We start from the raw sequence: 24668 nt of genomic DNA, 5'->3' as shown, positions 1-24668 counted from the left end.
AGTATCAACTTCAAGAACTCCCTTCTTCATAGGCGTCCCATTACTCACAGGATTCCTTTCAGAAGTGTACATGAACTGGTTATTAGCAACCATGTCAATGAGTTCTTGAGCTTCTGCAGGCGTTTTCTTTAGGTGAATGGATCCACCTGCAGAAGTGTCCAGTGACATCTTTGATAGCTCAGATAGACCATCATAGAATATATCCAGGATGGTCCATTCTGAAAGCATGTCAGAAGGATACTTTTTGGTCAACTGTTTGTATCTTTCCCAAGCTTCATAGAGGGATTCACCTTCTTTCTGTCTGAAGGTTTGAACATCAGCTCTAAGCTTGCTCAGCTTTTGAGGAGGAAAGTACTTGGCTAAGAAAGCCGTGACCAGCTTATCCCAAGAGTTCAGGCTGTCTTTGGGTTGAGAATCCAACCATAATCTAGCTCTGTCTCTTACAGCAAAAGGGAAAAGCATGAGCCTGTAGACTTCAGGATCTACTCCATTAGTCTTAACAGTATCACATATCTGCAAGAATTCAGTTAAGAACTGAAAAGGATCTTCAGATGGAAATCCATGAAACTTGCAGTTCTGCTGCATCAGAGAAACTAACTGAGGTTTCAGCTCAAAGTTGTTTGCTCCAATGGCAGGAATGGAGATGCTTCTTCCATGTAAATTGGAATTAGGTGCAGTGAAGTCACCAAGCATCTTCCTTATATTATTATTATTTTCGGCTGCCATCTCCTTTTCCTGTTCGAAAATTTCTGAAAGGTTATCTCTGGATTGTTGTATTTTAGCTTCTCTTAATTTTTTTCTTCAGAGTCCTTTCAGGTTCTGGATCTGCTTTAACAAGAATGTTCTTGTCCTTGCTCCTGCTCATATGACAAAGAAGATGGCACAGAAAAAATAGTAATAATAATATGGATCCTTTATACCACAATATAGGGATCCTTGTGTTAGTAGAAGAAAAGAAGGGAAGAAAATCTTAACTCAGAGAGAGAGGGGGTTCGGATTTTTGGGGAGTTGAAGGAAAGATGTTAGTATATCAATAAACAAATAGAAGAAGATGAGAGGGGGAAGTGAATTTTCGAAAATAATTTTTGAAAAAGAGTTAGTGATTTTTGAAAATAGTTTTTGAAAAAGGTTAGTATTTTTTTTTTCGAAATTTTTTTTTATATAAAAAATAAAAATAATTAGTTAATAAAAAAGAAATTTTTGAAAAAGAGGGAAGATATTTTCGAAAATTAGAGAGAGAGAGTTAGTTAGGTAGTTTTGAAAAAGTTAAGAAACAAACAAAAAGTTAGTTAGTTAGTTGAAACAAATTTGAAAAGATAAGAAGTTGGGAAGTTAGAGAAGATATTTTGAAATCAAATTTTGAAAAAGATAAGATAAGAAGATATTTTTTTGAAAAGATATGATAGAAATTAGTTTTTGAAAAAGATTTGATTTTTAAAATCACAATTAATGACTTGATTCATAAGAAATCACAAGATATGATTCTAGAACTTAAAGTTTGAATCTTTCTTAACAAGCAAGTAACAAACTTCAAATTTTTGAATCAAAACATTAATTGATTATATTATTTTCGAAAATTTGATATAAAAATAAGAAAAAGATTTTTGAAAAATATTTTTTTAATTTTCGAAAATAACTAAGAATTTTGAAAAAGATTTGATTTTTGAAAAAGATTTTGAAAATGATAAGATTTTCAAATTGAAAATTTGATTTGACTCATAAGGAACAACTTTGATTTTTAAAAATTTTTGAAAAAGTCAACTCAATTTTCGAATTTGATGAGAGAAAAAGGGAAAGATAATTTTTTTTATTTTTGAAATTTTTATGAAAAACATGAAAATTATGCAATGCATGAGATTTTTAGATCAAAACAATGAATGCATGCAAGAATGCGATGAATGTCAAGATGAACACCAAGAACACTATGAATGTCAAGATGAACATCATAGACACAATTTTGAAAAATTTTTAATGCAAAGAATACATGCAAGACACCAAACTTAGAATTCTTTAATGCTTATGCACTAAGAATTCAAGAATGCATATGATAAACATGAAAAGACACAAAACAAAAAATCATCAAGATCAAACAAGAAGACTTACCAAGAACAACTTGAAGATCATGAAGAACACTATGAATGCATGATATTTTCGAAAAAATGCAAGATGCATATGCAAGTGACGCCAAACTTATGATATGACTCAAGACTCAAACAAGAAACAGAAAATATTTTTGATTTTTATGATTTTCTAAATTTTTTTGGATTTTTTTCGAAAAGTTATTGAAAAGGGAAAATAAGGATTCCAAAATTTTTAATATGAATTCCAGGAATCTTATGCTCTAAAGCTCCAATCAAAGGGTCAGGCATGGCTTAATAGCAGCCAAGCATTAGTATGTAACTCAGACATGACACGCCTGACATTCCTTACATTCAACAGCCAATTGGCTAAGAAAGATAAAGAAGCTCTTCTCTTGAGTATAAGAATTGAGACATGGCTTTACAGCCAGCCAGGCTTCAACATGCTCCATGAAACACTAGAATTCATTCTTAAAAATTTTGAAAGGAAAATATATTTTTGAAAACATTTTTATTTTAAAAATTTTTTTTTTCGAAAACAAAGGAAGAATTTTTGAAAGATTTTTGAAAATTTTTTTGAAAACAAGACAAAAAGAAAATTACCTAATCTGAGCAACAAAATGATCCGTCAGTTGTCCAAATTCAAACAATCCCCGGCAACGGCGCCAAAAACTTGGTGCACGAAATTGTGATCTCCAGGCTCAAACAAATCCTGATAATGGCTCCAAAGCTTGGTGCTCTGATCTTAATTCATAATTGTCACAACTTCGATACAACTAACCAGCAAGTGCACTGGGTCGTCCAAGTAATACCTTACGTGAGTAAGGGTCGAATCCCACGGAGATTGTTGGTATGAAGCAAGCTATGGTCACCTTGTAAATCTCAGTCAGGCAGATATAAAGTGATAATGATGTTTTTGAATATTATATAATAAAATAGGGATAGAGATACTTATGTAAATCATTGGTAGGAACTTCAGATAAGCGAATGGAGATGCTTTTCGTTCCTCTGAACCTCTGCTTTCCTGCTATCTTCATCCAATTAGTCTCACTCCTTTCCATGGCTGGCTTTATGTGATACATCACCACTGTCAATGGCTACTTTCGGTCATCTCTCGGGAAAATGATCCAATGCCCTGTCACGGCATGGCTAATCGTCTGGAGGCATCACCCTTGCCAATGGCTTCATCTTATCCTCTCAGTGAATCATATGCTCACGCACCCTGTCACGGCACGGCTATTCATCTATCGGTTCTCGATCATGCTGGAATAGGATTTACTATCCTTTTGCGTTTGTCACTAACGCCCTGCAATCGCGAGTTAGGAGCTCGTCACAGTCATTCAATCATTGAATCCTACTCGGAATACCACAGACAAGGTTTAGACTTTCCGGATTCTCTTGAATGCCGCCATCATTCTAGCTTACGCCACGAAGATTCCGGTTAAGAGATCTAAGAGATATTCATTCTAGCTTAATTCATGTAGAACGGAAGTGTTTGTCAGGCACGTGTTCATAGGGGAGATGGTGATGAGCGTCACACATAATCATCACCTTCATCACGTTCTTGGGTGCGAATGGATATCTTAGAAGCGAAATAAGATGAATTGAATAGAAAACAGTAGTACTTGCATTAATCTTTGAGGAACAGCAGAGCTCCACACCTTAATCTATGGAGTGTAGAAACTCTACCATTAAAATTACATAAGTGAAGGTCCAGGCATGGCCGAGATGGCCAGCCCCCTAAAACGTGATCAAAGGATCATAAGGTAATCCAAAGATGCCTAATACAATAGTAAGAGGTCCTATTTATAATAAACTAGCTACTAGGGTTTACATGAGTAAGTATTTGATGTATAAATCCACTTTCGGGGCCCACTTGGTGTGTGTTTGGGCTGAGCTTAAGTGTAGCACGTGCAGAGGCCATTTGTGGAGTTGAACGCCAGTTTTTGTGCCAGTTTGGGCGTTCAACTCTGGTTTTGGATCCTTTTCTGGCGCTGGACGCCAGATTTGGGCAGAGAGCTGGCGTTGAACGCCAGTTTACGTCGTCTATTCTTGGCCAAAGTATAGACTATTATATATTTCTGGAAAGCCCTGGATGTCTACTTTCCAACGCAATTGGAAGCGCGCCATTTCGAGTTCTGTAGCTCCAGAAAATCTACTTTGAGTGCAGGGAGGTCAGAATCCAACAGCATCAGCAGTCCTTCTTCAACCTCTGAATCTGATTTTTGCTCAAGTCCCTCAATTTCAGCCAGAAAATACCTGAAATCACAGAAAAACACACAAACTCATAGTAAAGTCCAGAAATGTGAATTTAACATAAAATCTATTAAAAACATCCCTAAAAGTAACTAGATCCTACTAAAAACATACTAAAAACAATGTCAAAAAGCGTATAAATTATCCGCTCATCATTTTCGCAAAAATTATTTCCTATGTATGTATGTATGTTGTGATGGATGCAATTTCAAAAATTTCTAGTTCTTTTCCCAATTTCCACTATCCAAAATCATCATGGATATTTAGGACAAAATTGAACTAGGTTCTATACTAAGACACAAACAAATAAGACACAAAAATTGAAAACACCAAACTTAAATTTAAAAATTAAGGAAAAAAATTTAAAATAAAATTTAGCTGAATTTTCGAAAACTAAAGAACAAAAAAATAAAAATCAAAAAGCTAAAAATGCCTAATCTAAGAAAGCAGACAACTGGTAGTTGTCAATCACAGTCAATCTCCGAAAACGACGCCAAAAACTTGATGTGGATTTTTGAATACTTACAAACTAACCGGCAAGTACATCGGGTCGTATCAAGTAATACCTCAGGTGAGTGAGGGTCGATCCCACGTGGATTGATGGACTGAACAACAATGGTCGAATGATCCACTTAGTCAGGCAAGTAGAAAGTGATGTTTTGGAATTCAAAAGCATTAAACAGTAAATTAAAGAGTAAAAAACACAAGTAATGAGAATAGTGAGAAATATATGAGAAACAGTTAAGCTATCAGAGATGTTTATTTTTTTAGATTAATTTTTTTACCAACTATTTTAATTATGCAAGATTCGTTGCACAGCAAACTGTAGTTGACTAAACTCTAATGTCTTAGTGATTTACTCTCCTTCAACCCAAATCAACTGCCAATGTCTTGGTCACTTAATTTAGATTAGAGGGTTAAGAGCAAATCTAGTTTATGGCCACAGAAACCCTAATTACCCAAAGCTAAATGGATTATATGTCACATATCCAGATTAGTTCAAGTAATTAGCAATTTAGGAGGAATTTGCTTTCAAGCTGTTGTTCAAGCGAGATAGCTCTGTCAAGAATCACAAGAACATATGTAGAGTAACGGTTATACTATTGTTCTACCCAGATTCATAAGATGAAGAGCGAAAGCAATCTTTGAAACTGAATCAATACATTAATTAAAATAGAAAAGTAATAGTCTTAATTTATAGAAATAAACAGAGCTCCTACCCTTAACCGAGGAGGTTTAGTAGCTCATGACTTACAGAGAAAACAAGGGTTCTGAAAATGAAACATGCGAAAGTGAGAAGATCCCCCTCTAAAGGGTGAATCTTTTCCCTTTTATATCTAACCTAATTTGATTTGAAATTAAAATAAAATAATAAATTCTAAACCTAAAAGATTTTGTTTGTAAATAAAAATTACAAAAATAAAACATAAGATAATAACTAAAAGCTAAATCCACTAAAGATGCTCCAAGAGTGGTGATTCGGTTCAGATTGCCTAGCGCTAAATGCCCAAAGGGGGTAGAAACGCTCGTGTCTTCACTGGTTGCTGGCGCTAAACGCCCAGCTGGCGTTTAGCACCCAAAGGGGCAGCTTCAATTCTTCTCCTTTTTGCTCAAAACTCTGCCAAATTGATCCGAATTTCACCTGAAATCATAAAAATACCAAAATAACTCAAAGTAGCATCGAAAGAGGATTTTAACACTAAAATATAGTTAAACTCACTAAATTCTAACTAAATTTAACTAGAAAATAACTGACAAATGGGTATAAAATATTCACGTATCAGCAACCACCCATTATAAGCTCAAGAACTCACAAGGTTGTTTGTTCTATCTCTCTTCTATGTTCCACAAAATAATTCAAGCAAGTCAAAATAATTTTTCGAACCAATTTAATGGAACGCCCTAAAAGAAAATTTTTGAAAATTTTTGTTGTTTTTGCCAAAATTATTTCCTATGTATGTATGTATATTGTGACGGATGCAATTTCATGATCCATCGAACTCTATACCAAAGAGGAGATTCTTAACCCCTTTTGAAATGTCTCCATCCCAACCAAACGGATTATGTGCTGAGGAAAATCCACGAGGGATGCTGCAGTCATCACTTGGGGGCAAGGCGTTGGCTCAAAAAGTTGTAAGAGCCAGTTGCTATTGGCCCACAATAACCCATGAGGCGATGAAGCTCATTAGATCATGTGCTAAGTGCCAAGAAAACGATGATTTCCACAAGACCCCTGCAGAGGAGCTATCACCCATTATGGCCTCCCGGCCATTTGCCATCTGAAGAATCAATCTCATGAGCCCTTTCCCAATTTCCCCCGGCTAGCTCAAATACCCCATAGTGGCCATCGACTACTCCACCAAGTGGATCGAAGCAGAGGCTGTAGCCACAATAACGGATGCCTGATATGGAAAGTCCTTTTGGAGATAGATAATTAATCATTTCAGCATCTTGGAAGTCATCATCTTCAATAACGACACTCAATTCGTCGACAAGAAATTACACGACTTCTTTGAAGGACTGGGGATCCAACAACACTTCTCCTCTATCGAACACCCCCAAGCCAACGGCCAGGTTGAGGCTGCCAACAAAGTAATCCTAAAAGGCATCAAGAAAAAGCTGAGCAAACAAAAGGAGATTGGCGGAAGAACTCAGTTCGGTCCTCTGGTCCTACCACACCACTCCACAGTCAGCAACGGGAAAAATGTCTTTTCCGTTAACCTTCGGCACGGAGGCCATAATTCCGGTAGAGATTGGAGAACCCAGCCCTAGGTTCCTTATTGGAGCCCTAAACCAAGAAGTGGAACTGGACTTGTGGGACAAAGTTTGAGAGCTGACTCACTGATAAACCTAATTTTGTGGTTTACTTATGTTGAATTTAATGAATTTTATCAACTTATCCCAAATTTATTCAATGAAATAGCATAGTTTTGTAAATTTCTCCTAATTTGCACTTAAGAGTAAAAAAAATGCTTTTTAGACCTTTAAATTCCTATATTTAATTCACTTTGATTCCACTCGATGTCTTGATGTATTTGTTCAATGATTTCAGGCTTAGGAGGCAATGATTGGATTGAAGAAGTGAAGAAAAAGCATGCGAAGTGAAGAAAAAATATGCAAAGTGGAGAATTGATGAAAAAATGAGGATTGTGAAAATCATAGCGACGCGCACGCTTGACACACGCGTATGCGTGACCAAGAAATTTCGCCAAGCGATGGGCACGCATCACCTACGCATACGCGTGACACTTGTCACGTGACCTCATTAAAGAAACACGCTGGGGGCGACTTCTGAGATCATCTAGGCCCAAATCCAACTCATTTCTGAAGCTATTTAATGCAGAATTCAAGAAAGAACAAGGGGAAAGCAATTAGGTAGCTTAGGAATCATGTTTTAGGGTAGTTTTCTAGAGAGTGAAGCTCCCTCTTCTCTCTAGAATTAGGGTTCTTAGTTTAAGTTTCTCTTTAATTTCACTTTTTAATTCTTATTTTAATGTAGTTCTCTTTACATTTTCATGCTTTAGTAGTTTAATTCTCTTACTTTCCTTTGTTAATTTCTCTTTTATGCTACTTTAGTCTCATGAACACTCTTGTTGATTTCCATTTCCTTTAATGAAATTGATGTCTTTTTATATTTCTTGTTGTTTGTTTGAGTTATTCTTGTTATTTTCTTGCCTTTGGTAGTAGTAGATTTTATTATTCGTGCAATTTATTATGCTTTTATTTTTTATGCACACCAATTATTTGATAAAATGCTTGGCTTAGGTTTAGAGTAGATTTTTTAGCATTCTTGGCTTGGAAAGAGAAACTGGGTAATCTTGAGTCATTAATACCCAATTTATGTTGGTGATCTAGAGTTGTTAGTTAATCTTGTTTCCATTGACATTACTTATGGATTGGGGTTAACTAGACATATTTGACGTTCTTCCAATGTAGAGATAACGTAATAGGATTTAGCTCTTGATAATTATTGTGTTATGATTAATGACTAGGATAGTAAACCTTGATTCTCAATCCTTACCATGAATGCCTCTTTAGTATTTGTTATCTTTAGTTGTTTGATTTGCTTTTATTGCCATTTAATTTCTTGCCTTTTTATCAACCCACCCCGTGAATCTCAACCAATAATTAAGTATTCGATTGCAATTCCTAGGGAGAACGACCCGGAAGCAATACTCTCGGTTATTTTTATTGGGTTGAATTTGTGACAACCAAAATTAAACTTTGATTGAAGGTTGTTTGTTGGTTTGGATCTATACTTGCAATGAAGAATTTCTTTTATTGAGAAGAAATTTCTAAACCCATGATAACCTCACGTTACTCACCTAAGGGAAATAGACCTCAAGCAGTGGCTGGCCCTCAGATACAACCGAGGTGTTAAGAAGAGGGCCTTTGAGGTATGTGACTTGCTCATTCGACATAATGATATAGAAACCCAAAAGTCCAGAGAAGGAAAGTAAGCTGCGAATTGAGAAGGACCCTACCGTATTCGGGGAGCGTATGACAAAGGGGCATACCAGCTGGAGTGACTTGATGGTTCCGTCATCCCCAGAACGTGCAATGTCATCAACCTGAAGAAATTCTACTCGTATGGAGTCTAACTTGTAAAAGGTTAAGCCTCTCTGTGAAACTTTGCCTTTTTCATCATTCAGTCGTTGTGCCACGGGTACTCTTTCCTCACCTTTCGGCCCACCAGGAGCCAAAAGGAAGGTTTTGACTAGGCCCAAATAATAAAAAACAATTTTATGTTATCACCCTTTATTTTTTAAGCACTTAAACCCATAAGAATACTTGCTTATTAGCATGCTTTGAAATTAAAAATAAATACGGTGCCCTAGGGCTGATCAACCCGGGAGCCATGGTCCAAACAAACCCTCAGCACAGATATACAAAGTTAAGGCAACATTTACGAAAAGAGGACCTATCAACACGGTCTCACAAAAAGTCAACCCACTAGGCACGAATCCAAAATACATAGCAAAATCCAAAGTACGTGGTAAATATTAAAATAAAAAGAGGAGGAAATAGCTACGCCCTCTTTTTGACGTTAAGGTCCACAATCTGGCCATCCCGAATTGTGTTGAAAGTGCCGATATGGGAAACGTCGAAGTTAGGAGTAAGAAGAGTTACCTGCAATTTCAAAGACTCCTCAGTGGCAGAGATAGCCTTGCTCGCATTCCACACGATTTCTTTGTTTCTTTTCTTTAAGGTATCCGCCAAAACCTCGGTGGCTTACATCTTCTCAGCCTCCTCCGCCCGACTCTCCGCCTTCACGATCTCCACCCTTAGCAGCATCTCCAGATCACTAAGGCGCTGAACTTGACTACTGGCTTCCTGAGCCGACTTCTCCACGTTAACTTTGTCCTCTTCAGTTGATTCCTTCTCCTGGCGGGCCATCACCAGGTCCACTTGCACCTGGCGAAGCGTGCCATCCAAGACACGAGATTGCCCCAGGATTGTTTCCGTCTTGCACACCACAGCAGCTGAACGCAGTAGGGAGCGATAAACCTATTTCGTCTGAGTAGCCAAGTTACAGTCAGCAAAGTATTCTTTTGTCCTAGGGAGGAATTTCTCATCAATAAAAGCAAGAGCATCGAAGGATTTCTCCATCACAGAAGGGACGACGGCCCATATTCCCTTCTCGCTAGGCATCAGCTTCCTTTTCTTCCAAGGAGAGGGGGGCAAGATCTCATGAATATCATCTCTGGGTCAAGCCTCCTTAGCAACCTCGCGATGCTCCGCAGCATTAGCACCCAGAACAATACCCAAAGCAATGGCCCCTTCGGCTTGGGGTTGCTCCTCCTCCTCATCCTCATCCTCAATAATGAAGACAACCATCAAATTTCCCATAGTAGTAAGACCACCTACCATATCAACTGCAAAAACAAAAACTCATAATCCAATGAAAACAAAGGTAGTAAAAAAAGACAAAAATAGAAGGCAAAGCACCTACCCATATAATCACGACTAGCATCCCGGTCACTCATCACGTGACGAGCATTCAACGAACTATTCCCAAAGTTGGCCTTCAACACCTCAACAATATTTTTTTCCCAAATCAAACCCTCGTACGTTACCTTTACGAGGTAGTCGGCCGCCGCCTCATATTTCCAATAGGTAGGGAACCTACGCTCTCCCTCCAGGGTCAGCCAAAAAGGGTGATTACCCCTAGCTGGCTATGCCTTTAAAGTACTACTCCTTGAACCCATGAAAGGAGTCCTCAAAAAGGTCAATGATCTTCTGACCCTGCACAGTCCAGAAGGACATGCACCCCTTTTTTAATTTATCCTCCCGATAAGGGACGGTCAAGAGGAAGAAATACAAGAAGACCTCTACCATGGCAGGGATCTTTAGGTACTCGCATACGAGTTCAAAGCCTCTAATAGCAGCCTAACTATTAGGGTGGAGTTGTGATGAGGCAACGCTGCACCGATTTAGGAGCCCGATGATGATGTCAAAGAATAAAAAGTGAATCCCAAAAACGTCAAACATGGGTTTGTAGACCCATATCCAGTAGCGAACTCGGGGATTATCTAGGTTAATATAATAGACCCACTCTTTAAGATCGAGAAGGGAAAGCTCATAATGCTTCGATGCTGCACCTGTGCTGCAGATGGCGTCGGCGTCCCGAAGTTCCTGGATGTCCCCTTCAGTGAGACGTGAGGGGTTCCCCACCATCTCTGTATTACACGAAAAATACATCCAGGGTACACCCCCCACCAGAAAGATAAGTCCCTGCTGAGGCTCGGCCCTCGTCCGCGCCATACCTACAAATGGGGGCACCACCACCACGGTGAGCCTACAAACTATAACCAAAACGTGAAGGCAAAAACATGAGGAAAGTAAATAAAAGGAAGATGGCCTAAACCCTAGGCTAAAAAGGCAGTGGCGCCCCCACTAAAACTACCAAACGCCACCGCGACAGCAGAATCGTGCCATCATCCACTATAGTAAAGTAAATGATGGAGCAGAGAATGCAAGACTTACTTGAACAATGACGATGATGATGAATAGCGGATGACACAGAAGCTACCCAAACTAGTCCTAGCAGCGGCCAGAGCAGGGCTTGAAATAGAGAAAATAGCTAAGAAAATGATGAATAATGGCAATTAAGAAGGATCAAAACTAGAAAATGAGGGAAACAAAAAAATTGAAACAAAGTTTTAAATGAGGACGTCTCAAAGAGCATGAACTAAAAGGATCGAAGATGTATGGCCCCACGGCAATAAATGCCCCTCCCATTAGGCTAACATGACGTCTCAAAAGTTGTGGGCATGATCCCCACGATCAGAAACTTTTGGAAACCATTCGTTTTTACCACCTCTGGAATATGGAAACCTTACGATGCTATTAAATCCAAGCACGTCACATTTGAGGGGCACTGTTTCGGACCCGAGTTTCGAAATCAGCATCCCATCAACGGGTACACTTCAGACCCAATCCACCAGGGTCCAATACTCGAACTTGGCTCAGCCTAAGAAGTCCACTCGTGCCATCTTTGGCATTTAGTATCACAAATACGTATCGTATCTTTTCGATTCGAGGAGCATATGAGTATTATATATGAGGAGCCATGACACCCTCAGAGGTAAGCACAACAACCCTAATTCTCAACCTCATAGACACTTTTTTGATGTTAGCATCGAAGTGTATTTGCAGGTCAACCCCTTCCATCTATCACCCACCATCGCAGAGAGCCGTCACAATCACTCGCTCATCACCAGGTCACGGGTCCCATCGAATTAGGTCAGACCTGAAACTGTTATGGATCTTGATTATAGAGGGAGAAGAATAGTACATTGGGGTCATGTATGGTGACGACTGATGAACACTCATAATTGAAATCTACCCCATCGAATTTAACCTTTGTCATCTCCGTATCTTTCTATTTCCTATTTATTATTGTTGTTGTTGTTGTTGTTGTTGTTGTTGTTCCAATCCACTCGTAGAAATGTAAAACGGACACTTGTTTGTAACAAATGACAAAAACAATATTGTCAAAATCCTATGATGCCTGGATACTTTGCTTGGTTGTCGTGTCCGTATGTCAGACACATTTTAGACACGACACTCATCGACATTTGTCTGACAAGCGTGACTACAGTATTCAACCATGTCTTAATAAAAAGTAAAAAAATTATTCACCGGACACTGTTGGACACACCTAAATATCATCACGTGTCAGCGTGTTCAACCTTATTCTTAAGGTGTATTCTTGAAATAAATTTAGAAATAGTATATATTATTATTTATTAAAATAAAAAATATTTTAAATACTTTATATAATTAAATAAGATATTAAAAATAATTAAAAAAATTAATTTATATTTTAATATCAATAAAATATCAAAATTTCACTACAATTTAATTAAAAAATACTTTATATTTTATATACATATGCGTATCCTTACGTCTTATAAAATTTTAAAATTTTTGTCGACATATCCCGTATCCATGTCAATGTCTATACATTATATTTAAAATTCTATTATAATACCTGAAATCCTGACACCTTAATGTTAGGTGGTCGCGGCCGCCACTTACCACTGCCCCTGCGCTTGCCTTTGCCCTGGTTGCAGTAGCAGTTCCGTCATTTGCAGTGAAAATATTATAAAATTAATAATAATTCATTATTCTTTTCTTCTTTCAGACCTTATTCAATTCATTTTTTGTTACTAATTTTATATAGATTCTAACGTGATTTTTAGCCTAATCGACCCTTGGCTAGGCTCATTCCATTTGGACTCCAGTGGAGAAATATTAAAATGTTTGACTTAGGTATTTGGATCTAACATTGACCTGACTAATCTTTATTTTACTTGTAAGCAATTTTTGGAGCTTTCTTTGGTGAGGTATCTTCTAGACATTAAAGAATCAAAAAGTAAAAAAAAAAATTAATAAAAAATAAAAGAACCGATTCACAAAATCACCACATACCAAAATCATGCTTTCACATATCTCGAAGTCATCCCTCCACATAATGAATTAATGATATATGGAGCTTTGTGGGAACTACACTACGTTTCTTGAGGTCGTCCCTCTCATACAACCTCCGTCCCTAGGTCTTATTATTATTATTCTTATTATTATTATTATTATTATATGTCACTCTCAATTTTATTTTTCTTTTATTATTACGCTTATTATAATCATCATCATCATCATATGAACAAAAATTATTTAATTTTTTATATCAATCTCCTTTGTTATTAACATTTTTATGTTTTTGAAGCTTTTTAATTTTTTTTTTGTCTTAACTTTTCAAGAATTTATGCATATGAAAACGTAGAAGTAAAGTTATAGAGGGCATGGGTAATGTTATTGGATAATAGATAGTAATCGAGTCTGAACTTTTTGTTTGGGTGAATTATGGGTGTGGCCCATATGACAAGGTTAAAAAAAAATCATTCATCAATTAGCTAAAAAAATTAATCATTATAGGGTTGGTCCAACCAGACTGGTGCACGAAACTGACTCCGCAAGTTTCGCATAGATAGACCAACAAGTGCACCGGGTCGTCCAAGTAATACTTCAGGTGAGTGAGGGTCAATTCCACGGAGATTGTTGGTTTGAGCAAGCAATGGTTACCTTGCAGATCTTAGTCAAACGGATAGAAAATATAATTGTCACGAGAAAACGCAAAAAACAGATAAATAAATAAAACGTTACTAGATAGGTGTGAAATCAATGGTATGAGAATGGTTGAGGCTTCAGATATGCTTCTTCCTTTTGCATCAACTTTTCTCACCATCTACTCCAACTTCTGATTGATTCTTTCCACCGCAGGCTGTAAATGATTAATGTCGGGTCAGCGATTATTAATCTCCTCTGCTTCAGATCAAACGTCAGGTCAGCGGTCATCCAATCTGAACGAGGGTGAAGCTCTAGCAGTCCATTCCCTTGGTGATCCTACTCAAAATGCCATAGACAAGGTCGGATCTTCTGGATAAGAAAATGCTGCTCCTTTGGTTCTAGCCTATACCACAAAGGCCCTAATCGTCCCATACCTCGGTTGAACTGATGTCTCGAGAAGTCCTCAACAAAGACATGGATTAGCCGTCTAAGAGATGTATAATCAAGCTTGTGTTCAATACTATCCCGTCAAGGACTCGCAAGAACCCATGTGAATAAGGATGACGGTCAAGTTACACTCCCAATCCATTAGGATGAAGAACGAAGATACATCTTAGAATAGAATCAAGCATAGATTGAAATAAAATAGTGATATTATTAATTCATAAGAATCAGTAGAGCTCCTAACCTTAACCTAGGAGGTTAGTCACTCATATTGTACATAGAATAATGTTCGAATGTAAAAGTGGGGGAACAAGATTGGCGAAACCCCTAAACAAGGGTGATCTTCTCCTATATATACTAATATGCTAACTAAGAATTATAGAATTACGATAAACTAGTCTTGTAGTGCGAAAATCCACTTTCCGGGTCCACTTGGTGAGTGTTTGGGCTGAGCTTGAGTGAAGCCACAAGCTAGTGCTCCCTTTTGGGCGTCCAACACCAGCTTTGGACTCCTAAATGGGCATTGGACGCCAGCTACCCCCCTTTTGGGAGTTGGACGCTAGGGATGAGACTGGTGACTGGCGTTGAACGCCAGTTTTGGGCCTTCAATTTTAAAGCAAAGTATGAACTATTATATATTTCAGGAATGCGCTGGATGTTAGCTTTCCATAGCCATTGAGAGCACGCTATTTGGACTTCTGTAGCTCCAGAAATTCTCCTTCGAGTGCATGGAGGTCAGATTCTGATAGCATCTGCAGTCCTTTCTATGTCTTTGAATCAGACTTTGCTAAAACTCCTCATTTTCAGCCAGAAAATACCTGAAATCATCATAAAACACACAAAATCAAAGTAGAATCCAAAAATATGAATTTTGCACTAAAACCTATGAAAATATAATAAAACTAAAACAAAACATAATGAAAACTATACGAAAATGATGCCAAAAAGCGTATAAAATATCTGCTCTTCAAAATACCAAACTTAAACTGTTGCTTGTCCCCAAGCAACCAAAAACAAGTAGGATTAAAAAGAAATGGAAGGATACAATAAATCTCAGAGTTCTCAATGAAGCTCAGTTTCAATTAGATGAGCGGGACTAGTATCTATTCACTTCTGAATAGTTTTGGCATCTCACTTTCCTTTGAAGCTCAGAATAGTTGGCATCTTTAGAAACTTAGAATCCAGATGATATTATTGACTCTCCTAGTTCAGTTCTTTTTTATTCTTGAACACAACTTCTTTTGAGTCTTGGCCATGACCCTAAGCGTGATAGGAAATTTTTGGAAATAAATTCCAACACCCAAACTCACCGGCAAGTGTACCGGGTCGCATCAAGTAGTAAAACTCACTTGGAGTGAGGTCGATCCCACAGGGATTGATGGATCAAGCAACTTTAGTAGGTGATTAGTTTAGTCAAGCTAATATTGAGTGAATTATGTGAAATATAGCCAACAGAAAGTAAATTGCAAGGAATTTAAAAGATGCAAAAAGTAAAATTGCAAGTAACTTAAATAACAAGAAAGTAAAATAGCTGAAACTTAAATTGCAAGAAATATAAATTGCATTAAATGTAAAAGGGAGTGGGTGCTGGAAATTAAAGAAAGCAATAGATCAAGCAACTGGAAATTTAAATTGCAGGAAAGTGTAAATGTGCAGAAAATTAAACCAAGCTAAATGTGAACGGAAATGTGAAATTGTAGAATGCAGGAAAGGAAATTGTAGTAAAGTAAAAGTAGCAGAAGAATTAAATGGCTTGAAAGTAAATTGAGTTGGGTGCTGAGAATTAAAATTCAACAGGAAAGTGTAAATAGCAATCAAACAGAGAAGTAAAAGATGCAATAACATGCAACAGATCTAAACAGAAAAGGGAAATTGCTTGAAAAATTCAAAACAGCAAGATATCTCAATTTAATTGCAAATTCTAAAAAGACAAGTGAAGATCTCAGGGGATCAATGAGACTAGAAAACAAGTCTAGATCTCAACCCCTTCCTTGATCCAACAGAAAATAAGATGCAGGAAATTAAAGATTAAAGCAATGAAGAAAACTTTGATTCAAATCACAATTCACTTGAAAGTTGCAGAATAACAAGAGAAGTTGCAGATAGAGAATGAAAACAAAATTCCTTCCAATCTCAATCCAAGATTTAAAACAGAAATGAAAACTAAGAGAGAGAGCTCTCAAATAGAGCTGACTTCTATACTCTCTAATGGAACTGACCTTCCCTTTTGAAAATAAGAATGATGCCTTTATATAGGCTTTTTATAAAATGAAAATAAAATGAAATTGAAATGAAAAACAAATTAAATGAAAATCCTAATTCTAGCTTGTTCTTGTGCCTTTGAGTGATGATGTGGGCTTTGCTTGCTTTGGATTTGAAGAGAGATGGGTTTGGTTGGCCTTGATTCAATTTGGTGAAGAATTGAATTTAATTGGAATTTTGGTTGAATTTTGGCCCATGGGTGACACTCCCAGGGCACGGCTCAGTTCAAATATCAAACTGAGCTCTCTATTTGCATTTGGTGTGCCAAGTTGTGCGCACCAAGCCTTCTTTGTTGCTGCCCCCTTTGATCCTTGCTCATGTCACGTTGTTGGAGTGCATGGGGGAGTAGTGCTCAGTTAGGAAAGTGAACTGAGCTTTCCTTTGTGTGCCTTGGTAGCGCCTTTGGCTTGAGTGTGAGGTCTTGAGTTCGAACTTTGGTGGAAGTACTTTTGTGAGCCTTTTCCTTGAATTTTCTTGAGTGGGAGCCCGATAAAGCTCAGTTGGGAAAGTGAACTCAACGCTATTTTGCTTTGGAGTGAGGCTCCAACTTCGAACCTTGGTGGAAGCATTGGCTGATTTTTTTGCTTATTTTTTGTCCTTAAAGATGCATTTCACTTGTGCCTCAATTTTATGCCAAATATAGACTATTATATATCTTTGGAAAGCTCTGAATGTCAGCTTTCCAACGCAACTGGAAGCACATCAATTGGACATCTGTAGCTCAAGTTATAGCCCTTTGAAGGAGGCATGGTCATGCTGTAAACGCCCAAGTTTTAACTTAGCGAAAATTCTTGCTTCCAAGCTAAGTTTCTTGTACGGCAAAGCTAAGTTCACTAAGTTAACCGAGCTTTGAGTGCTGGTTACCAATTTTCTTTGATTTGGTCATGGGCCACGCTTTTAAAAGCGTGGCCTAAGGCTCCAAAGTGTGCTCCAACTTCAAAGTGTGCCCCAAAACTCTTTTTTTCTCCTTTTTAGCTTATTTTGTGCTTCTTTGCTTCTTTTTATTCTTATTTCCTACAAAGTTTATCAAATCAAAGGATCAAAGAAATATACCATTTGAGCACCAAAGAATGCAATATTTAAGCACTAATCATAAATTTCTTGTATGAAAAAGCATAGAAAAATATGACATGATAGCATGTCATCAAAGCGCTTTGTTTTCCAGTATTACCACCGGATACATAAATGCCACAGACTCTAACTGGGTGAACCCTTTTGAATTGTGATTCAGCTTTGCTAGAATCCCCAGCCAGTGGTGTCCAAAGTACTTAAGCTCACTCTTTTGCTTTGGATCACAACTTTAACTACTCAATCTCAAGCTTTTCACTTGACACCTTCCCACCACAAGCATATAGTTAGGGAAGCAGCTCGTTTGAACTGTTTAGGCTAAGATTTTGTTTTTTTTTGGGCCCTCCTAACCATTGATGCTGATAGCCTTGGATCCTTGCTCTTGACTTTTGGTTTAAAGAGCTATTGGATTTTAGCTCTTGCCTTTTGGTTTAAAGATCTATTGGCTTTTTCTTTTTCTGCTTGCTTCTCTCTTTTTTTTCGTATACACATGTATATTTTTTTTCTTTTATCCCTCCAGCCTTTAGGTACTTTCTTCTTAGTACCTTTATTCTCAATGCTTGAAGATGGCTGCCCAACACCAAACTTAAAATTGGTGTCTGGGGACTCTATATAACTTTGCACTGAGAGAGAGGGTTGGAACACTAGATGTTGCACAACTGTTTCTCTTTTGTCAAAGGGAAAGTTAGGGCTAGGCATCTTGAATAAGATGTGGTCCTCCCATAACTGTAGAATCAGCTCTCCCTTTGCTACCTCAATAATGGCATTGGCAGTGGCTAGGAAGGGTCTTCCAAGGATGATGAATTCATCCTCTTCCTCCCCAGTATCCAAGATTATGAAATCTGCAGGGATGTAAAGGTTCTCAACCTTTACTAAGACATCCTCTACACAACCATAAGCCTTTTTTATTGACCTGTCTGCCATCTTTAATGAGATTCTTGTAGCTTGTACCTCAAAGATTCCCAACTTCTCCATTACAGAGAGTGGCATAAGGTTTATGCTTGACCCTAGGTCACATAGAGCCTTATCAAAGGTAATGGTGCCTATGGTGCAAGGAATCAGGAAGCGTCCGGGATCCGGCAGCTTTTGAGGCAGTTTCTGTTAAACCAAGGCATTGAGTTCCTTGGTGAGCACTGGAGGTTTTTCCTCCAATGGCTCTGTACCAAACAACTTGGCATTCAACTTCATGAGAAGTCTTAGGTACTGAGCAATTTGCTCCTCCCTAGTTTTCTCTTCCTTATCAGAGGAGGAGTGATCCTCATAATCCATGATTTGAAATAAGGCATTCAATGGAATTTCTATAGTATCCTCATGAGCCTTAGTTGCCTTCATTTCTTCAATAGGGAATTGGTTAGTGGGTGTTGAACGCCCAGCTGTCCCTTTACTGGCGTTCAACGCCAGCTTCTGTGCCTCTCTGGGCGTTGAACACCCAGTAAGGACATCCTTACTGGCGTTCAATGCCAGTGATGGTGTTTTCTTGGGAGTTAAACACCCAGTAAGAACTTCCTTACTGGTGTTCAATGCTAAGAATGGCTCCTCTTTGGGCATTGAACGCCCAGTAAGGTCTTCCTTACTGCGTTCAACGCTAGAGCATCCCCTTTAGATTCGGCCTCCACTTCCACAGTGATGACCTTGCACTCTTCTCTTGGGTTCACTTCAGTGTTACTAGGAAGAGTGTTAGGAGGGGTCTCAAGGATTCTCTTGCTCAGCTGACCAACTTGTACCTCTAGATTTTTGATGGAGGACCTAGTTTTTGTTATGAAACTGTTAGTGGTCTTAGAGAATTCAGAGACTATGGTTGCTAAGTCAGAAAGGTTCTGCTTAGAAGTCTCCATCTGTTGCTGAGAAGATGGGAATGGTGGTATATTGTTGAATCTATTCTGGGTTCTTCCACCTTGATTATTGTTGAAGCCTTGCTGAGACTTTTGTTAATCCTTCCGAAAAAGGTTAGGATAATTTCTCCATGAGGAGTTGTAGGTGTTTCCATAGGGTTCACCCATGTAGTTCACCTCTTCCATCATAGGTTGATCTGGATCATAGGCATCTCCATCATAGGAGGTGTCTTGAGTACTGCAAGTTGCAGCATGCATTCCAGTCAAATGCTGAGAGATCATATTGACTTGTTGGATCAAGATCTTGTTCTGAGCCAGTATGGCATTCAGAGTGTCAACTTCCAAGACTCCTTTCTTCTGAGCTACCCTATTATTCATAGGGTTTCTCTTAGAAGTGTACATGAACTATTTGTTTGCAACTATTTCAATTAGTTCCTGAGCCTCTTCAGGCATTTTTTCAAGTGGAGTGATCCACCAGTAGAATGATCTAAGGACATCTTGGATATCTCAGATAGACCATCATAGAAAATACCTAGGATAGACCATTCTGAGAGCATGTCAGGAGGACATCTCCTGATTAATTGCTTGTATCTTTCCCAAGCTTCATAGAGGGATTCACGCTCTTTTTGTCTGAAGGTTTGAACTTCCACCCTGAGCTTGCTCATCTTTTGAGGTGGAAAGAACTTGGCCAAGAAAGCATTGACCAACTTTTTCCAAGAGTCTAGACTTTCCTTAGGTTGAGAATCCAACCACATCCTAGCTCTGTCTCTAACAGAAAAGGGAAAAAGCATAAGTCTGTAGACCTCAGGATCCACTCCATTGGCCTTGACAGTGTCATAGATTTGCAAGAATTCAGATAAGAATTGATGTGGATCTTCTAGTGGAAGTCCATGAAATTTGCAATTCTGTTGCATTAGAGAGACTAACTGAGGCTTAAGCTCAACGTTATTTGCTCTAATGGCAGGTATGGATATACTTCTTCCATAAAAATCAGAAGTGGGTGTAGTAAAGTCACCAAGAACCTTCTTTGCATCTCCTCCATTGTTCTGTTCGGCTACCATGCTTGTATTTTCTGTTTTTTGTTCGAAAAGTTCTATGAGATCTCTTCTAGAGTGTTGTGCTTTAACTTGTTGTAAATGCCTCCTTAGGGTCCTCTCAAGTTCAGGATCAGGATCAAAGAGAGGTTCTTTATCTCTGTTCCTGCTCATAAATAAGGAAAAGAAGACAAGAAAGAGAAAGAATGGGAGCTCTATGTCAAAGGATAGAGAACTCCCTGTAATATGTGAAAAAGAAAGAAGAATGAAGATAGAGGAATGAGATGAAGAATTCGAATGAAAAGAGTGGAGGAATTCGAAAATTTAAGAATTAAAAAGAAAAATTAGATTTAAAATATTTTTATTTTTATTTTATTTATTAATTATATTTGAAAATAAGAAGGAGATTAAAAGCTAATTAACTAAAAAGATTTGAAAATTAAAAGGTGGTTTTCGAAAAAGAAGAGAGAGAAAGAAGTGAGAAGTTTTCGAAAATAGGAGAGGAATTAGTTAGGAAGTTTTAAAAAAGAAGAAAGAGAAAACAAGTAACTAATTAAGAAATATTTGAAAATAAGATAAGATAGGAGATTTTAAAAAGATTTAATTTTAAAAGGTTTTGAAATTTTAAATTGAAAAAGAAAAAGTCAACAAGATAAGATAAAAATTGAAAAGATTTGAAAAAGACTTGATTTGGAATTTTGAAATTGAAACAAGATAAGATAAAGATTTAAAAATAAGTTGAAAAGATCAGATGTGGTGAAGATTTGAAAAAGATTTGAAAAGGTAAGATTTGGAATTTGATTTTTGAAAAAGTTTTAAATTTGACATTTGAAATTTGAAATTTGAAATTTGAAATTTGAAATTTTGAAATTGAGTTTTAAAAATTGAATTTGAAATAAGATAAGATAAAATTTTAGAATTTTAAAGAAAGATAACAAGATAAGATAAAGATTTAAAAAGGATTTTGAAATTTAAAATTAAAATAAGATAAGATAATGATTTGAAATTTAAAGAAAGATAAGAAATGATATATTTTTTATTTTTATTTTTTATTTTTTTAATTTTTTTATTTTTCCAAAATTAATGAAGAAAGAGAAAAATAACCAAAAGATACCAAACTTAAAATTTTTAGATTAAAGACACTAATTTTTTCAAAAATTAAAAGAGAAAAACACCAAAAGACACCAAACTTAAAAATTTTAAGATCAAAACAAGAAATGAAACAAGAACAACTTGAATAACAAGAAATAACACCAAAGAAAAATTCGAAAATTCAAATAAAATAAAGAACCCACAAAATGACATGATGAGCAGATATTTTATACGCTTTTTGGCATCACTTTCATATAGTTTTTAGTAGTTTTTGTTTAGTTTTTATTAAGTTTTTATAGGTTTTAGTGTTAAAATCATATTTTTGGATTCTACTATGAGTTTTTCTATTTTTGGATAATTTCAGGTATTTTCTGGCTGAAATTAGGGAGATGGAGCAGAAGTATGATTCAGAGACAGAGAAAGCACTGCAGATGTTGTCCAAATCTGACCTGCCTGCATTCGGAAGAGCTTTTCTGGAGCCACAGACATCCAATTGGAGCGCTCTTAATGGATATAGAAAGCTGATTTCCAGATCTTTCCATAAATATATAATAGTCTATGCTTTGCTTCGGATTAGAAGGCCCAAAACTGGCGTCCAACATCAGCTACCTGCCCTCTTCCAGGCGTCTAGCGCCCAAAAGAGCAGAGACTAATGTACAACGCCCAAAGAGGACCCCCTAGCAGGCATTCCACACCCCAGAGACCTCATAGCACGTGGATCTCATCAAAGCTCAGCCCAAACACTCACCAAGTGGGCCCCAAAAGTGAATTTTAGCACTAAATAGACTGTTTTACCCTTACTAGTCATCTGTTTAGTATTTAAGGGATTATGTTTATGTAATTCGGACCCTTTAACAGTCTTTTAGACACTTTCAGTCATCATACACGTTTATCATTATTTTTACTTTCAGTATGAGTTTCTAAACCTCCTAGGTTGAGGGGAGGAGCCCTGCTAAGTCCTATGAATTAATAAAAGTATTTCTGTTTCTTCTTTGATCCGTGTTTGATCTATCTCTAAGATGTATATCCGATCTTCATCGTGGTGAATAGGATGATCTAACCAATTAGCTCTATTCATCACATTAAGACGAATGTGCACCTGACAAACACCCGCGTCTACTTGGGTTCGTGTGAATACTTGGAAGGAAAGCACGAGCCAACAGCTATGTTTATACATCTCTCAGACGGTTAATCCACAACTTCATTGGGGACTTCTCGAGACACCAGTTCAGCCGATTTCTGGGGAGATTAGGGTCTCCATGGTATAGGCTAGAATCCAAAGAAGCAGCGTTCTCTGATCCGGAAGATTTGACCTTGTCTGTGGCGTTTTGAGTAGGATCGCCAAGAGAATGACTTGCTAGAGCTTCACCCTCCATTAGATTCAACGACCACGGGCAATGGAGTTTGGCCTGTAGCAGAGGAGATCAATGACCACGGGCAATGGCTTTGATCACTTACAGCCTGCCATAGAAGAAGATCATTCACAAGCAAGGAAGACAGTAATACCAGAGTTCATTCAGAAAGACAAAGCAACTCCGACTCTCAACTCTATTCCTATCCTTATTTCAACTTAACATCCAAATGTTTGATATAACAAGTACTTATACAAAGTTCCAAGCATAAACCTTCTGATTTCGCCTGACTAAGAGCTGCAAGACAACCATTGCTTGCTTCAAATCACAATCCTCGTGGGATCGACCCTGACTCGCTCAGGTATTACTTGGACGACCCAGTGCACTTGCTGGTACTGCTGCTGTATGAAAAGTGTGAGGTTTGCGTACACGCGCACCATATTTTTGATGCCGTTGCCGGGGATTGTTGAGTTTGGACAAACTACCGGATTGTTTTGCTCCTTAGATCAGGTAAGTTTATTTTACATTATTTTAATTGAGTCTTTAATTTTTGTTTTCTTCCTTTTCTATTCTTTTCGAAAAATTTTTAAAACCTTTTCAAAAATATTTTTCTTTTCTTTGTTCAACTTATGTTCTTGTTGAGTCTCTGATTTTTGCAAGAGTATAACTTTGATTTGAGTCTTTTATTTTTATTTTCTTCTTCTTCAAATTTTCAAAAATTTCAAAACCCTTTTCAAAAATATTTTTCTTTTCCTTGTTTAATTCTTGTTCTTGGTTTGAGTCCTGCATGTTCATGCTTTTCAATTACAAAAATTTTAAAACTTTTTCAAAAACCTTTTTCATATAGTTTATTTTTGTCATCCTCAAGCATTCTCTTTGAATCCTTCTTTCAAAAAAATTTCAAAAATAATTTTTCTTTAGTTTAATCTTGTGTTAAGTCTTTAAGTTTGGTGTTTTCTTTTTATTTTTCTTGTGTTTTTCGAAAATTTATGTTTTAATTTTCTAAAAATTTTAAGTTTGGTGTTCTTTTTATGTTCTTGAGTTCTTTGAGTCTATGAATTTTGTTGTTTGTGTTCTTGTTCATCTTCAAAGTGTTCTTGAGTCTTTTATGTATTTTGATCTTAAAATTTTTAACTTTCGTGTCCCCTTGTGTTTCCCTCGAAATTTTTGAAAATAAAGGGTGCTAGATCTAAAAATTTTAAGTCTTGTGTCTTTTGTGTGCTTTTCTCTTTCATCATAAAATTCAAAAATAAAAAAATATCTTTTCTAATTTAATTTTAACTAATTTTTTGAAAATTTTAAAATAAAATTCAAGTTTTGTTTTCAAATTTTTATCTTATCATATCTTAGTTGCCAAGTTTTCAAAAATCAAATTTTTCCAAAATTAAAATCATACCTTTTTCAAAATCAAATTTCAAAATCTTATCTTTTTCTAATTTCAAATTTTAATTTTAAATCTTTTCTTATCTTATCTTTTATTTTTATTTTTATCTTTTCTTAATTAATATCTTATCTTCTCTCTTATCTTTTTCAAAACTACCTAACTAACTCTTCCCTCCTTAACTTTTGAAAATAGTATATTATTCTCTCTCTCTTCTTTTTCAAAACCACCTAACTAACTCTCTTCTTTTCTTAATTTTGGAAAACATCTCTCCTTCTCCTCTCTCTCGTTTTCAA

The 24668-nt window shown here is 36.9% G+C and overlaps 2 non-coding genes across 2 annotated transcripts; both read left to right on the top strand.

The window, feature by feature from the left end:
* Positions 1–222: 222 nt before the first annotated feature.
* Positions 223–330, top strand: LOC112788162 (small nucleolar RNA R71). The gene has a single exon (XR_003195538.1). It is a non-coding gene; the product is annotated as a small nucleolar RNA R71 (small nucleolar RNA).
* Positions 331–20068: 19738 nt separating this feature from the next.
* On the top strand, positions 20069–20172 carry LOC112787856 (small nucleolar RNA R71). The gene has a single exon (XR_003195244.1). It is a non-coding gene; the product is annotated as a small nucleolar RNA R71 (small nucleolar RNA).
* The last annotated feature ends 4496 nt before the right edge of the window (positions 20173–24668 follow it).

Source organism: Arachis hypogaea, chromosome 20 (assembly GCF_003086295.3).
Source record: "Arachis hypogaea cultivar Tifrunner chromosome 20, arahy.Tifrunner.gnm2.J5K5, whole genome shotgun sequence".
Lineage (NCBI taxonomy): Eukaryota > Viridiplantae > Streptophyta > Magnoliopsida > Fabales > Fabaceae > Arachis > Arachis hypogaea.
This window is presented reverse-complemented; position numbering and strand designations above follow the sequence as displayed.